Source organism: Leopardus geoffroyi, chromosome C3 (genome assembly GCF_018350155.1).
Source record: "Leopardus geoffroyi isolate Oge1 chromosome C3, O.geoffroyi_Oge1_pat1.0, whole genome shotgun sequence".
Lineage (NCBI taxonomy): Eukaryota > Metazoa > Chordata > Mammalia > Carnivora > Felidae > Leopardus > Leopardus geoffroyi.
The window spans coordinates 30,601,837-30,616,271 of NC_059338.1; the positions used below are offsets into that span (position 1 = coordinate 30,601,837).

The window sequence follows — 14,435 nt, forward strand, 5'->3', positions numbered from 1 at the left end:
GGATGGGGAACACAACATATTTAATATTAGAACAAGGTTCTGGGGATATTTGAACTATGTTGCTCATACACTATGAAGTCTGGTGAAATTGCACATGTGTGGTCACTGTGTTCCTGCACAAGATATTTAAAGTGGAATTTTCTAATCTAGGCCTCATGAAACAACTTGCCTCACATAGAATATTTTCCTGAAAATTTGTGGTTGTTTCTACTACTTTGGTTTCTGAAAATATAGGAAAACTTGTCTTTAGATTCTATCAAATCTCAATTTAAAATGTATAGTTATCAAGTTGAATATAGAGATGAAATGCTAAAAGCAAAAATTCTCGCATTTTATTCTCAGTATATTTAGTGGAATATGTTCATTTTGCTCAGTTTATCAAAGTGTCATTAAGTGATTGACATTTTGCAGACTCTGGGTTGCAGGAGTGCAAATTAGATTATGTGAGCATATTAGAACAATAATTTACTTTTTACTATTCCTTTACAATTTGTTAAAAGACAAATATTGGGTCAAAAAATAGCCCGTTTACGCCTGGGTGGCGCAGTCGGTTAAGCGTCCGACTTCAGCCAGGTCACGATCTCGCGGTCCGTGAGTTCGAGCCCCGCGTGGGGCTCTGGGCTGATGGCTCAGAGCCTGGAGCCTGTTTCGGATTCTGTGTCTCCCTCTCTCTCTGCCCCTCCCCCGTTCATGCTCTGTCTCTCTCTGTCCCAAAAATAAAATAAAACGTTGAAAAAAAAAAATTAAAAAACAAAACAAAACAAAACAAAACAAAAATAGCCCGTTTAGAAATTCTAACAATATATGTTAATAAAATGAAACAAGACTTCATCATCCTGTATATATAAGAGTAATGATTCTAAAGTCATATGATTAAGTATTTTTTTAAGTTTATTTATTTATTTTAAGTGAGGGAAAGAGAGAGTTTGTGTGCAAGTGGGGGAGGGGCAGAGAGAGAGAGAGAGAGAGACAGACAGACAGATAGACAATCCTAAGCACAATCCTCACTGTCAATGCAGAACCTGACTCAGGGCTTGAATTCACAAACCATGAGATCATAACCTGAGCTGAAATAAAGAATCAGGCCTTTAAATGACTTGAGTCACCCAGGTGCTCTTATATGATTAAGATTTTGAAAAGCAAATATGCCAGAACTGATGTGTTCAAAGAATGAATACCCTCTCCTCAAAAATAGCAAAAATTGTTACCTTGGGAGAAATATACTTAAAACATGATGTTATTTATAAATATCGTTAACATATATTGTTGATATTATGTTAATACAGTATTATCTTGATACATACTGGTTTTTTTTTTTAATTTTTTTTTTCAACGTTTATTTATTTTTGGGACAGAGAGAGACAGAGCACGAACAGGGGAGGGGCAGAGAGAGAGGGAGACACAGAATCGGAAACAGGCTCCAGGCTCTGAGCCATCAGCCCAGAGCCTGATGCGGTGCTCGAACTCACGGACCGCGAGATCGTGACCTGGCTGAAGTCGGACGTGTAACCGACTGCGCCACCCAGGCGCCCCTGTTTTTTTTTTTTTTTAAGTTTACTTATTTAGAGAGAGAGAGAGGGAGAGAGAGAGAGAGAGAGAGAGAGAGAGAGAAACAGAACACATGAATGGGGGAGGGAGACAGAGACTCCCAAGCAGGCTAGGCTCCACACTGTCAACGTAGAGCCCAATGCAGGGCTCAAACTCATGAACTGTGAGATCACTAAAGTTAAACTATTTTTAGAACCCATTTTTTGATATTGTTTTCAAAGCCCAAGGAACACACTTTTGGACACCTTTGCTGGTATGGTAGCCCGGGAGATGTGCTACTCAGATCCCCCTTCAAGAAAGGACTCGTTTGGGGGTGCCTGGGTGGCTCAGTGCTTAAGCGCCTGACCCTTGATTTTAGCTCAGGACATGATCTCATGGTTTGGTTTGTGAGTTTGAGCCCTGTGTGGTGCTCTGGGCTGACAGTACTTGCTTGGGATTCTCTCTCTCTCTCTCTCTGTCTTTGCCTCTCTCTCAAAATAAATAAATAAACATTAAAAAACAAACAAACCCATTTAAAAAAAAAAAAGACTTGTTTGTTACTTGGCTCCAAAAAGTTGTGTTCAGCTGACAACTCCACTTGTTGGCTTGTTCAGAGTTGGCCTCCGCTTTCAGGCCGAGGTCATACTCTTCTCAGAGGGGTCTCCACCAATGTCTAAGCAAGGCTTATGCAGTCCAGCCATGTGCCCAACATGAAGCCCCTGTCATGGGAAACCTTTGTCGCACACTCTCTGCTGAGCTGGCAGAGACATTGTCAGGTGTGCATCTCAGCCTGACATTTAGCTCTGCCCATCTGGCTCTTCCTTTTTTTCTTCCTAATTAGCATTACTCACCGATACATCTCTTGTACTCTTAACCTCCTACTATTTACTTTCCAGGGGAAACAGCCTGTGACTTTTGGTAATAAATTCGTGCATTAACTTTTTAAAAAATGTAGTGCTTCACATTTACTAATCACCTTCTAACTACTAGAGACACAAGAGAGAAGACATGGTTCCTACCTTGAAGGTCTCATTACAGTCTGATGGAAGTACCATGAGACGGGCATTGATGACAGAACATAATGAACAGTTTGGTGGAGTAAGTACAACATAATGGGACTTAGGGAAACCTTTGGCAAGTACAGGAAGATTTCTTTTTTCTGTTGAAAAACTTTTTTTTAACGTTTATTTTTTTTTAAATTTTTTTAACGTTTATTTATTTTTGAGACAGAGAGAGAGCATGAATGGAGAAGGGTCAGAGAGAGAGGGAGACACCGAATCTGAAACAGGCTCCAGGCTCTGAGCAGTCAGCACAGAGCCCGACGCGGGGCTCGAACTCACGGACCGCGAGATCGTGACCGGAGCCAAAGTCGGACGCTCAACCGACTGAGCCACCCAGGCGGCCCTGGGAAGATTTCTTAAAGACACGATTTCTAAAGTGACATCTAAGAAAGCCTAGAGGGAGGACATAATATTCTAGGAAAATGAAACTGCCTGCCTACAGGTTTGGTGGTGGGCGGGAGACGAGAAGGCATGTTGGGTGAATAAAAAGTAGTTCTGAAAGGCTAGAGCAGAGAGACAGGGAGAAAATGGTAGAATAATTTAGAAGAAGCCCCAAGAGGGGGATTCTGGATTTTCTTCTATTCTGTGTTGAAGATTGGGTAGGGAGAGGAGCGAGAGATGAAATCAGAGAGATAAATAGGGACTAGATTAGGAATGTCATTTGTAGACTATGGTAAGGAATTTGATCTTTATCCTGAAGATGACAGGGAATTAGGAAAGCAATTTAAAAAAACAGACCAGATCTAAGATTTAGAAGAACCATTTTGGATGCAATGAGGAAACTCCATTACCAGGAGGTGGGGCAGCAAGGAGGCTAGTTAAGGAGCTGTTACAAAATATCAGGTGGCAGACAATGGCAGCTTGGACTAGAATCAAAACAGTTGGGATGAGGCTAAGTGGATAAATTTTATACATATGGAGGTAGAATTGAATAGACAGAGTCAAGAAAGATCACCAAATTTTTGGCTTAGGCAACATGGCTGATTGCCACTTACCAACCATAGGAGATCTGAGAAAGATTTGATGCACTCTTGCTGGTTTGAAAATGGACAGGGCTACACAGTAAGGCATATGGTCAGCCTCTACAGCTGAGAGTGAGTGATGGGCAGCAAGGAAATGGGGTCCTCAGTCCCACTACTGCAAGGCATTGAATTCTGCCAACCAAATGGACAAGCCTAGAAATGGGGGTGGCATTGGAGGTGATAAATTGATAACAAGACAAGAAAGTATTACTTCCAAAGAGTAAACAGGTAAGCGGAACTAGCTACATGAGAGCCAATTTAGTGCAATTGCCAAGCAAAAAGTACTTAGATTTTGGGATATAGGAATAAAGGAGTCTTGTGACATAAATTGTGTGTGTGTGTGTGTGTGTGTGTGTGTGTGTGTTAAGGAACTTAGGGGTTGAGGAGAGGAAGTGGGTAGCAGGATAGTGAATGGTTTCTGAGCAAGGGAAGAAGAGGGAAAAAGATCCTGTATGTCAGTACTGAAAAGACAGTTCTGGGCTTTGGGAGGGAAAACAAGACGGTGATTTTGCAGGTGAGTCACAGAGCAGATCTTACTACAATGCTGTAGAGCTGCCTAGTGCCTGGGGTAGACTAAGCATGAGCCACACGGAACTGAGAACTGAGAGGCGGACAGGTGGGCAAGACATCGGAATGGCCTTTCCTACTCTGGAGTGGGCATCTTACTGACTACCCACCCCCCGTTCACACTGCATCAGCCCCTAGAATTCGGGAATAATTTAGGAGAAGCCCAAAGAGAGATTCTGGAGTTTCTTCTTCTGGAATGTGGGTGAGAACCAGAATTATATTTTATCATAGAGCTACTCATTATAATTTGCGCTTATAAAGCAAAAGCAAGACAAGTCTGGCTGCTACTCCAGCAAAAAAGCCTTTAGGATACCTTTGCTTACTCTGTGTGTCACCCAAACCCAGACTGAAGACACTTGAGAATAACGTGTTTCTCTGATTCTCTTGTCATCCTGAAGTTAAATCCCTTGATTTATGTCAGACTTCAGACTGTGTCATAATTGCCAATGTGGAATGTTCATTTATGTAGTTATTTTTGGTAGGGTGTACCTACCAAAGGTGTACCTTTCTTGTAATCTGGAGCTGGAAAACATCCTGAATGCAGGCCTACATTTATTCCGGTTATATACCAGATATACACCACTCTTTTAAAAGTGGCAATTGTTATATCATAATGGTAAATAATATTTACTTATGCATTCAACAAATAAACGTTGAGTGCTTCCTATGTGCTAGGTACTGTTCTAGATGTTACAAATTTAGCAATGAATAAAATAGACAAAATTCTCTGCTTTCATGGAGAGAGAATAAGTCAAGTAAATAAAATATATCTTATGTTAGATGATGATAAGTACTCAAGAAAAAAGTAAAGGGTGAAGAGAAAGCCTCTGGAGGTATGTTTTAGGACAGGGTGGCTGGGGAGGGCCCCTCCTGGGAAAGAAAGCTGCGAATAAATGGGAAGGAGAGGCACAGGTTGTCTTGCAGTAGGCATCTTTATCTGGCACCTTATCAACACAGTTTACTTTTAAGTATTTGAATGACAATAATACAGTAACAGGTTCTTTTTTTAAAGATTAAAAAAAATTTAAGTAATGTCCATACCGTCATGGGTCTTGAACTTACAACTCCGACATCAAGAGTCGCATGCTCTACCAACTGAGCCAACTAGGCGCCCCAATACAGGAACAGGATTGGCCAAAAAGCTTTCTATGTAACTTTAAAATTTTTTAGGCATTTGATTTGAGTTTATCACAGAGAGAGTCAGTTTGTCTCTGTCAAATTGAGAGGTGGTGCTTGCTTTATCTTAGTTCACAGAGAGAGACTCTAATCTTTAAAAAAAAAGTTTATTTGTTTATTTATTTATTTATTTTGATAGTGAGAGAGAGAGAGAGAGAGAGAGAGCGAGCGCACGAGCAGGGGAGGGGCAGAAAGATAGGGATAGAGAGAATCCTGAGCAGGTTCCACTCTGTCAGCACAGAACCCCACATGGGGCTAGATCTCACGAACAGTGGGATCATGACCTGAGCTGAAATCAGGAGTTGGACACTTAACTGACTGAGCCACCCAGGCGCCGCAAGACTCTAACCTTGAGCATCAATTTTGACCTGAAATCTAACTTCTGCCACTTTTAAGAATCTCTTCCTTTGTATATTGGATACTTAATGGATAGTCTAGGAAAACCAGCTTGCCTAGAATGGAGAGCAATCTAGTGAGAATGTTAAAACTCTGGGGAATCTTAGAGAATATTTAGTTACTCCCCACCCTGTTACAGCAGGAGAAACTGAAGGATCTTAGGCAAGGACTAATGTTTACTTTTTGGCAGATTAGATCTCCATCTTTCTGCCTTAAATTCACTGATCTCTCCATTAAACTCCATGGTCTCCTGAAGTAATGATGAGGAAAGGGGTGCCTGGGTGGCTGAGTTGGTTAAGCAGTTAAGTGTCTGTTATAGGCTCAGGTTTGTGAGTTTGTGAGTTTGAGCTCTGCTTTGGGGTCTCTGCTGTCAGCATGCAGCCCACTTCAGATCCTCTGCCCCCTCCTCTCTATGCTCCTCCCTTGCTTGTGTGCGTTCTCCCTCAAAAATAAATGAATATTAAAAAGAGAATATTTTTATTACATTCCACTCAGTGCCCACCATTAAGGCTCAGCTGTGGTTTTATTTTCCTCTGAGTCGATCATTCCCGGAAGAGAATTGTGAACAGAGTTAGCGAATTCGAACACATTGCTCGTGCATTCACTCCCCATCTTCTGAAATTTCTAGCTCGAGGTCAGCTTCTTGAAACCAGCCAAGGAGTAGCAAAGTCCATTCCAATTAGCTCTCTGTGCATGATATTTTCTGAGTTATCTCACTGGTAGCTTCTGATGGCCACGAAAAGAAAACAAACACAGTGACTGACAGAGGGAAAGGAATTCTGTTATTCGGATTATGAATGTGTACAGAGTGGTTTGGATGGGACCTTGGAAAATTCTGCTGATTCCTGTGGAAGTATTTATGTTTTGATGGCATGTCATTATAGATCATCTTACAAAATGTAAATTGAAAAAATACCGGTGGGTTGAAGTCAGGGATGTCATTACGTGCCCAAGCTATTTCCCCCAGATGCCTTGCAGGTTTGTAACTCCTGCTTAATACAATCCAGTATTTTTTGCTATCTATATTCTTCACTACATAGTGATATAGTTAATCACCTTTAAATCTCCACACATTTCCTTATCTGAGATGATACTTTGAAAAGCTTAAGGAGCTATATGGACATGGTGATCTGTTGAGTCCTAACAGATCTTCCCAGGGGGTATGTGACAGGCTGAGGTGAGAATGGGCCGTGGCCACAAGCCAAATCATGAGCAGGTGACACCACCACCAAGCAGGATTGAAACACAAAGTCAGAGTCAAAAAGAGCACACGCACAGGGCGATGGGGATTGGAGCTCCTGTGCAGGGGTGGGGATGGCGTTGCGTGGGCAGCGTCCTGCTGCAGCAGTGCCTCTGCTAAAGCCCATGGCCCAGCCCCTGTGGCTTGTGTGGGGCGGGCAGAAGCGGGGGAGGCTTCCTCGGTTTTCAAGCCATAATGTGCTAACATCGGCTCGGAAACCTTTCCAGATTCCTTTAGAGATAGGCTCTCTCCAGTCTTTGAGCTACCAAAGCAGGCATTTGGAGTATAGACTCCAAAACGCCTAGGATAGTGCTTTGCACATACCATGATCACAAGAAGCATATATTGAGTTGAGTAGATAAGCCCTAGTTCTGATAGAGCTTTGCTCAGGGCCTGGCACACAGACGTTCATTTTCTATGAACTATTCTTACCATTACTACAAACATTTATTGAATTGAAACAATACATCAGAATTTAAATACTTGTTCTGCCAACTGGTCTTTTGGCTTGTAACAGTCATAAGAATTCAGGAATAAATTTTTACAATTAAAATATATTTTTGGGGTGCCTGGGTGGCTCAGTCAGTTATCCATTCGAATCTTGATTTCAGCTCAGGTCATGATCTCAGGGTAGTGAGATCAGGTCCCGTGTTTGGCTCTGCACTAAGCATGGAGCCTGCTTCAGTTTCTCCCTCTCCCTCTGCCCCTCCCTTCTCTCTCTCTTTTTCTCAAAAAAAAAAAAAAAAAAACCACCTTAAAAATGGGGTGGCTGGTGGCTCACTTGGTTAAGCATCCAACTCTTCAGTTCAGGTCATGATCTCACAGTTCATGAGTTCAAGCCCTGCATCGGGCTTTGTGAAGACAGCGTGGATCCTGCTTGGCATTCTTCCTCTTTCTCTGTCCAGAGAAAACTGTGTTTTAACATATTTCTTGTTCTCTGATAACCAATACTGAACTAAGGACCGAAGCTGGACTGATTTGAAACAAACACCTGAGACTTTAAATGTTTTGAGTCCAGGGGTGCCCGGGTGGCTCAGTCGGTTGAGCGTCCGACTTCGGCTCAGGTCATGATCTCGTGGTCTGTGAGTTCAAGCCCCACGAACTCTGTGCTGACAGCTCAGAGCCTGGAGCCTGCTTTGGATTCTGTGTCTCCCTCTCTCTCTGCCCCTCCCCCCTGCTCATGCACTGTCTCTCTCTGTCTCTCAAAAATAAATAAATGTCAAAAACAATTAAAAAAATTAAAAAAAAAAAAAAAAGAAATTTAAGGGGCTCTTGGGTGGCTCGGTCAGTTAAGAATCTGACATCAGCTCAGGCCATGATCTTGCAGTTCGTGAGTTTGGGCCCCATGTTGGGCTCTGTGCTGACAGCTCAGAGCCTGGAGCCTGCTTTGGATTCTGTGTCTCCCTCTCTCTCTGCCCCTCCCCTGCTCATGCTCTGTCTGTCTCTCTCTCTCTCTCTGTGAAAAATAAACATTAAAAAAAAATATTTTGAGTCCACAGAGGTCATATTTGGATCACAAAATGCTTAAGAATAAAAATAATTGAAACCAACATGCATTTATCACTCAAGACCTATATAGAAAGAGCCTTGAAAAACTTAAGAATGTTTACAGAAATAAGATAATGAGACTTTTTAAAGGTTAGGAGTTTCCCCATATGCATGATGTGTTAGAAACCATACTACACAAATGAGAGATGGTAAAGATAAGAGAAAGAGAACAAGGACTTAGCTGCAGCCCAATCATCCTCTTGGACACTGAATCTATGACAATATTCCTATCCATGGACTAATTCCAATAACAAAAATCTGTTCTTTCATGGTTTGGACACTAGAAACTGTGACTTTTCAAGGATTCCCGTCAACAGGGAAGGAAATGAGTTTTCACCATTTTGTTGTCTTTGTTGGTGTGACTTATGAAATGAGTTTCTTAAATACAGGAATGAATTATAACGAGACATACAGTGGTGTGTACTACCTAAAATTTATACTTCCTTATAATTTTAAATATTTTTAATGTGCTTATTCTTTCATCGTAGCTAGATGTTAAATCTGATAAAGGCAGGAATTGTGTTTATTATTCTGTGCATCCCCGAATGTGTTATTATCGATGATTATTTTATAAATTACTCTGATTTAACAATTTGATGTAACATTTAAGCCAGTTTGATTTGGTAAAAAGCAATGTCTAATGAAGGCTGGCAGTCAGCCTGTTTGGAATATTTTATTCCAATTATTAGGGCATTGCCTTTCAATGCCTTTTTTGAAAATTCTTATTTTCCTGATTAAAATCTATACTGTGCATATCATAATGAGAGTGAACGCCCCACCTAGAAGTCATCCTTGGCTCCCTCTGGAATCTCTGGTTCAGCCTACTTGCCTCCTCTCCAGCCTTTACCGTGTCCATCAGGGTGACCCAGAGGTCCTATAAGGTGTCTACCTCTGGCCCCTGGGCCTTCAGCAGCAGCTCATGCTCTGGCACACCTGGCTCCCATATCAGCTCCCCAGCCCCCCAGGTGGGCGGCAGCAGCAGCTTCAGAGGTGGCTTGAGCACCAGCATGAATGTGGTCGGGGGCTACGCAGGTGAGACGGTCCAGGGGGCACCGTAGCTGTCTCAGGGCACCAAAGCCTGTTGAGCCCTCTTAAGATGGAGGTGGACCCCAACATCCAAGGGTGTGCATCCAGGAGAAGGAGAAGCTCAAGACCCTCAGCAGCAAGTCTGCCTCCTTTATCAACAAGGTACGCAACGTGGAGCAGCAGAATGAGATTCCGGAGACCAACTGGAGCCTCCTGCAGCACCGGAAGACGGCTCGGAGCAACATGGATAACATATTGGAGAGCTACATCAACAGCTTCGGGTGCCAGCTGGACACACTGGCCCAGGAGAAGCTGGAACCTGCGGTGGAGCCCATCAACAGGAGGGGCTGGCGGAGGACTTCAAGAATAAGTAGGAGGAAGAGATACAGAGCACGCAGAGATGGGAAGATGCATCTTCCGAGTCAAGAAGGCTGTGGGTGAAGCTTCCATGGATGAGGCAGAGCTGGAGTCCCTCCTGGAGCTGCTGGCCGGCCTGTGAAGCAGAGAGCCGAGAGCAGCCACAGATCTCTGACACCTCTGCGTTCCACTCCGTGGACAGCAGCAGCCTCCTGGACCGATGGCATCATCACCAAGGTCAAGGTCCGGGACAAGGAGATTGCTAACTGTATCCGGCCGAGGCTGAGACCTTGTACCAGAAGTATGAGAGGTGCTGGCACTGGCTGAGAAGCACAGGGATGACCTCAGTTGCATAAAGACTATTTGTGAGATGAACCGGAACAATGGCCGACTCCAGGCTGAGATCGACAGCCTCAAAGGCCAGGGGGCTTCCCTGGAGGCTGCCCTTGCTGATGCTGGGCAGTGTGGGGAGCTGGGTCACGAAGGATGCCGACGCCAAGTGGAGGCTGCACTGCAGCGAGCCCCGTGGACCATGGCAGGACAGATGTGTGAGGGCCTGGAGCTTGGGAACATTAAGCTGGCCCTGGACATGGAGATCGCCACCACCTGCAAGCTGCTGGAGGGCGGGGAGATACAGCTGGAGTCTGGAATGCACAACCTGAGTAACCATACCAAGGTGGCTGCTCCGGTGGGCTGAGCTCCGCCCATTGTGTGTGTGTGCGGCGGGGGGGGGGGGGGGGGAGGGGGCGGGGGGGGGGGCTCAGGAACCCTGGCCACAGCTACAGCCTGAGCTCCTTCCAGTCCTGCTTCTGCTGCGGCGGGGTTCCAGTACCTTCAGCCGAGTCAGCTCCTCCAGGGTTGTGGTTGTGAAGAAGGCTGAGACACGTGATGGGAAGCTGGTTTCCGAGTCATCTGATGTCCTGTCCAACTGAGCAGCCACTGTGGTTGCTCCCAGCCTCCTCGCTCCTGTGGCTGCCATAGAGCCTTTGGGGGAAGGGGCTGTGCAGGGTGGCTACAGGAACAGGAGACCCACCTGAGGCTCAGTCCCAATCCTCAGTCTACCCTTCTGGGGAGTCTACTGCCCTGGGTATTCCCTCTCGCCCTTGCCCCCAGCTAAAAGCCAATTCAAGTGTCATTTCCCAGATAAACCCTCAGCTGGTCTGCCAACCATTCCTCCACATCCTTAAAAGTGAATGAATAAGAATAGCCATACTTGCAACACACAAACAGCAAATGTTTAGCCCAGAATAGAGAATTTCAATGAATGAATAAGAGAAAGATTAACAACCAGAGTAGAAAAAAATGGCAAAAGATGTGAGCAGTCATTTTAGGAAATGGAAACCACAAAGAAGATACCACTTTATTTTCACCAGACTAAATTTATAAACATTATCTAATTCCTGCATAGGAAGGCATTGTTTTACATGCTTTATAAGCAGTAGCTTATTTAATTCCCTCAACAGCCCTATAAAGTATGTTCTATAATTTTCTCTTCTAACAGATGAGGAAACGGAGGCACAGAGCTGTTTAATAACGTTTGCAAGGTCACACAGCATTTACAAATGTGCAATGTGGGTTTGATGCAGGGTTGGAGATTTGCAGCATATCCAGATGGCAGGTTGGGGAACGAACCATGGAAGACTTGAGTGTGGGTTTTGTTTTCTTTCTTTCTTTCTTTCTTTCTTTCTTTCTTTCTTTCTTTCTTTCTTTCTTTCTTTCTTTCTTTCTTTCTTTTCTTTCCCCTCCCCTCCCCTCCCCTTCCCTTTCCTTTCCTTTTCTTTTTTATGAACAGGCCTGGAAATGTGGTTCATCACTTTAATCCACATTCCACCATGAGAGGTCTTCGACATGACCTTACCTAACATCACAGCTTCCTTCTCAGGTTTGAGGGACATTTTATGGGTGACTTGGGCTTTTATGATGGCAGGGGTAAATGTGCCATCAGTGAAAAGGCTTACTTTGGAGGTCAGAAGTAGCTGTTTGCTCTGCTTTTTGGGCTTCCTCAAAAGAAGAAGAGAACCTCCAAGACTACACCAACAAACACTTGCTTACTCTGGCAGCGTGGCTTGAACCTAACTACCAATCTCCAGCCCAGATCTGGAGAAATGTGGAAATGCTCTTTCTCTCTCTACCAAATCCAAACAGGAATATAAATGCCAGGTCTTATTCCCATTGGGAAATAGCCAAAGTTATTGTGACAGTACTGTATTTTGAGCAATGTTGGCTATTTGTTTTTTGGAGCACAAAGCAAGCAATAAATCTGTCACCCTGAAAAATCAGGTTGTGACCTAGAGGAAGGAGCAAATTGTGACTTTAGGTAAAAAAGAGTGACCTACCAGGGAGGATAATTTATCATGAGAACAAAATTGCTGGTGTTCTCCTGACCGACCAGGAAGAAGGGCTGCAGTAAGCAAATTCAGGAGATGCAAGCGTCCGAATATTTTTAACTGATCAATATTTCCAGGGTTCACAAGCAGCCAAAAAACTGTCATTGTTCAGAGTAAGTACATTGCTCACCTGATTTGTAAAAGGAAAAACTGAGAGCTTTAATTATTCTCTTTTTTTAAAAAAAGCCACGACTCAACACCAGGCATTCTTTGTAAAATGAAAATAAATATTCTCCTGGGGATTCAGGTGAGCCTTCTTGATTTTTATGGGAAGCAGGAGATAACGTTACCTGAAAATGCTTAAGGAAATTGACTATGGGGGGTTAATGTCCTTCACCCACCTTAGGTTAAAACTCTTCCTGCTGGAGAGGAAACCAAGCAAATAATATCATCTAGGGAGCTACCGATAAAATAAGGCTTAGGCAAAGCTAGAGTTTACTTAAGACAATAACACTGTCTTTCCACTTACGTTGGGTACCTTCCATTTGCCCCTTCAGGTTACCCTACCTGCTACTCCACCTTGCACCATGCCGGAGAGACAGCTTCAGAGGTTCTCTCTGCCCTGGGCTGTTGGTTGGGTTCAGTCAATGGGCGGCACCTGCTGGAGAGTAGAGGGAAGAGAAGGCTGGGGTATTACTTGCCTATCCCCCTCCCTGCAGGATGGCTTCAGACTGGCTGTGTCCCTCTTCTGAAAGTCACAGCTTCTGTAAGGTGACGTTTTCTGCATAGCCCTTTCTGTCTCTAGATTCCAGTAACCTCTTCCTTCTCTTGACACTTCTGTTCCAGGAGTGGTAAATGCTCCCCACTAATACTACCTCAGGGTATGTACTGTACTATTTTTGTGGTTTTCGTGTACCCTGCCCACACCTTTGTATATTAAGCTTTCCTAAATTACAGTGTGCTGTTTCCTGGTTGGTCTTTGACCAATACACCACTTGACTAGCACTTTCCGTAGACGTGAATATCATCATGGCTCCAGGGAGCTCTGGACAACTAAGGCACTTCAACAGGCCTTAAACAGGGATGGCAAATGATATCAGTCATTGGACGAAGAATGTTAAGTTTACATTGTGTGGCTCAATACTGGTAGCAACTATGATACACCCAAGCTTTGTATACTAGGAAACTGCGATTTCATCTCTGGACTTTGCTGACAAGTACACAGATATGACAAATCCAGCTTTGTGTCATGATCACTTCTCAATAAATTTGAAGGCTAGAGAAAGCATTCAGTTTCTGAGGATTAACACCCATTATCTCTCAGCCCCTGTTGCCACGTGGCACAACTTATATTCACTTCACCAGCTTACAAATTCAGCTGTCCTCCCAACAAACTTGGCAGGCTCATCCCATTTCTCAGAAGAGATTTAATAGCAGTGAGTTCATGTATTACAAAGACTTCATTACTTTTATTAGCTTTCCATGCTCCCTGCTTACTGGTGCACTGAGGGGTATTACTGAATAATCCATAGTTGTCAGAACTATAAATGTGCCCTGGTATAGTACAGCTTTAATTCTACTTATTTTATTTTCTTATTTAGGACATTTTGTAAGAGATTAGACAGAGTTCCTTCTGTAAAGGAACTTGCTGCAGAGTGGTGTTGGTTTATGTCCAACATATGAGCAAAGCAGGAATAACCAATTTTTATGTGCCTATGGCACCTGATAAAATGCATTCATAATGCCAGGCGCTGATTCCTATTCCTTTTCAGGCTCAGGCAAAATTTTTGCAAGAAAAAAATTTATTCACTGCTTCATTTAATCAAATATTCTTTTTTTAAAAAGAGTTTTTACTTATTTTGAGATAGAGCAGGAGCAGGGGAGGGGCAGAAAGAGGGAGAGAGAGAGAGAGAGAGAGAGAGAGAGAGAGAGAGAGAATCTCAAGCAGGAGCCACACTGTCAGTGCAGAGCCTGCCCCTTGTGGGGCTCGAACTCACCAACCTCGAGATCAAGACCTGAGCTGAAATCCAGAGTCTGACACTCAACCCATTGAGCCACCCCGGCACCCCTAATCAAATAATTTTGATCTTAAACAAGTTAAACATGTTTGTGTACCCATTTCTTTACTTATAATATGTGTATATGCATAAATTGTGCCCTATCTTTTTTAAAAAACACCACAACCAAA

The 14,435-nt window shown here is 43.5% G+C and overlaps 1 pseudogene; it reads left to right on the forward strand.

Moving 5' to 3' along the window:
- The first annotated feature begins 4,189 nt into the window (after positions 1-4,189).
- On the forward strand, positions 4,190-10,852 carry LOC123586560 (annotated as a pseudogene).
- The last annotated feature ends 3,583 nt before the right edge of the window (positions 10,853-14,435 follow it).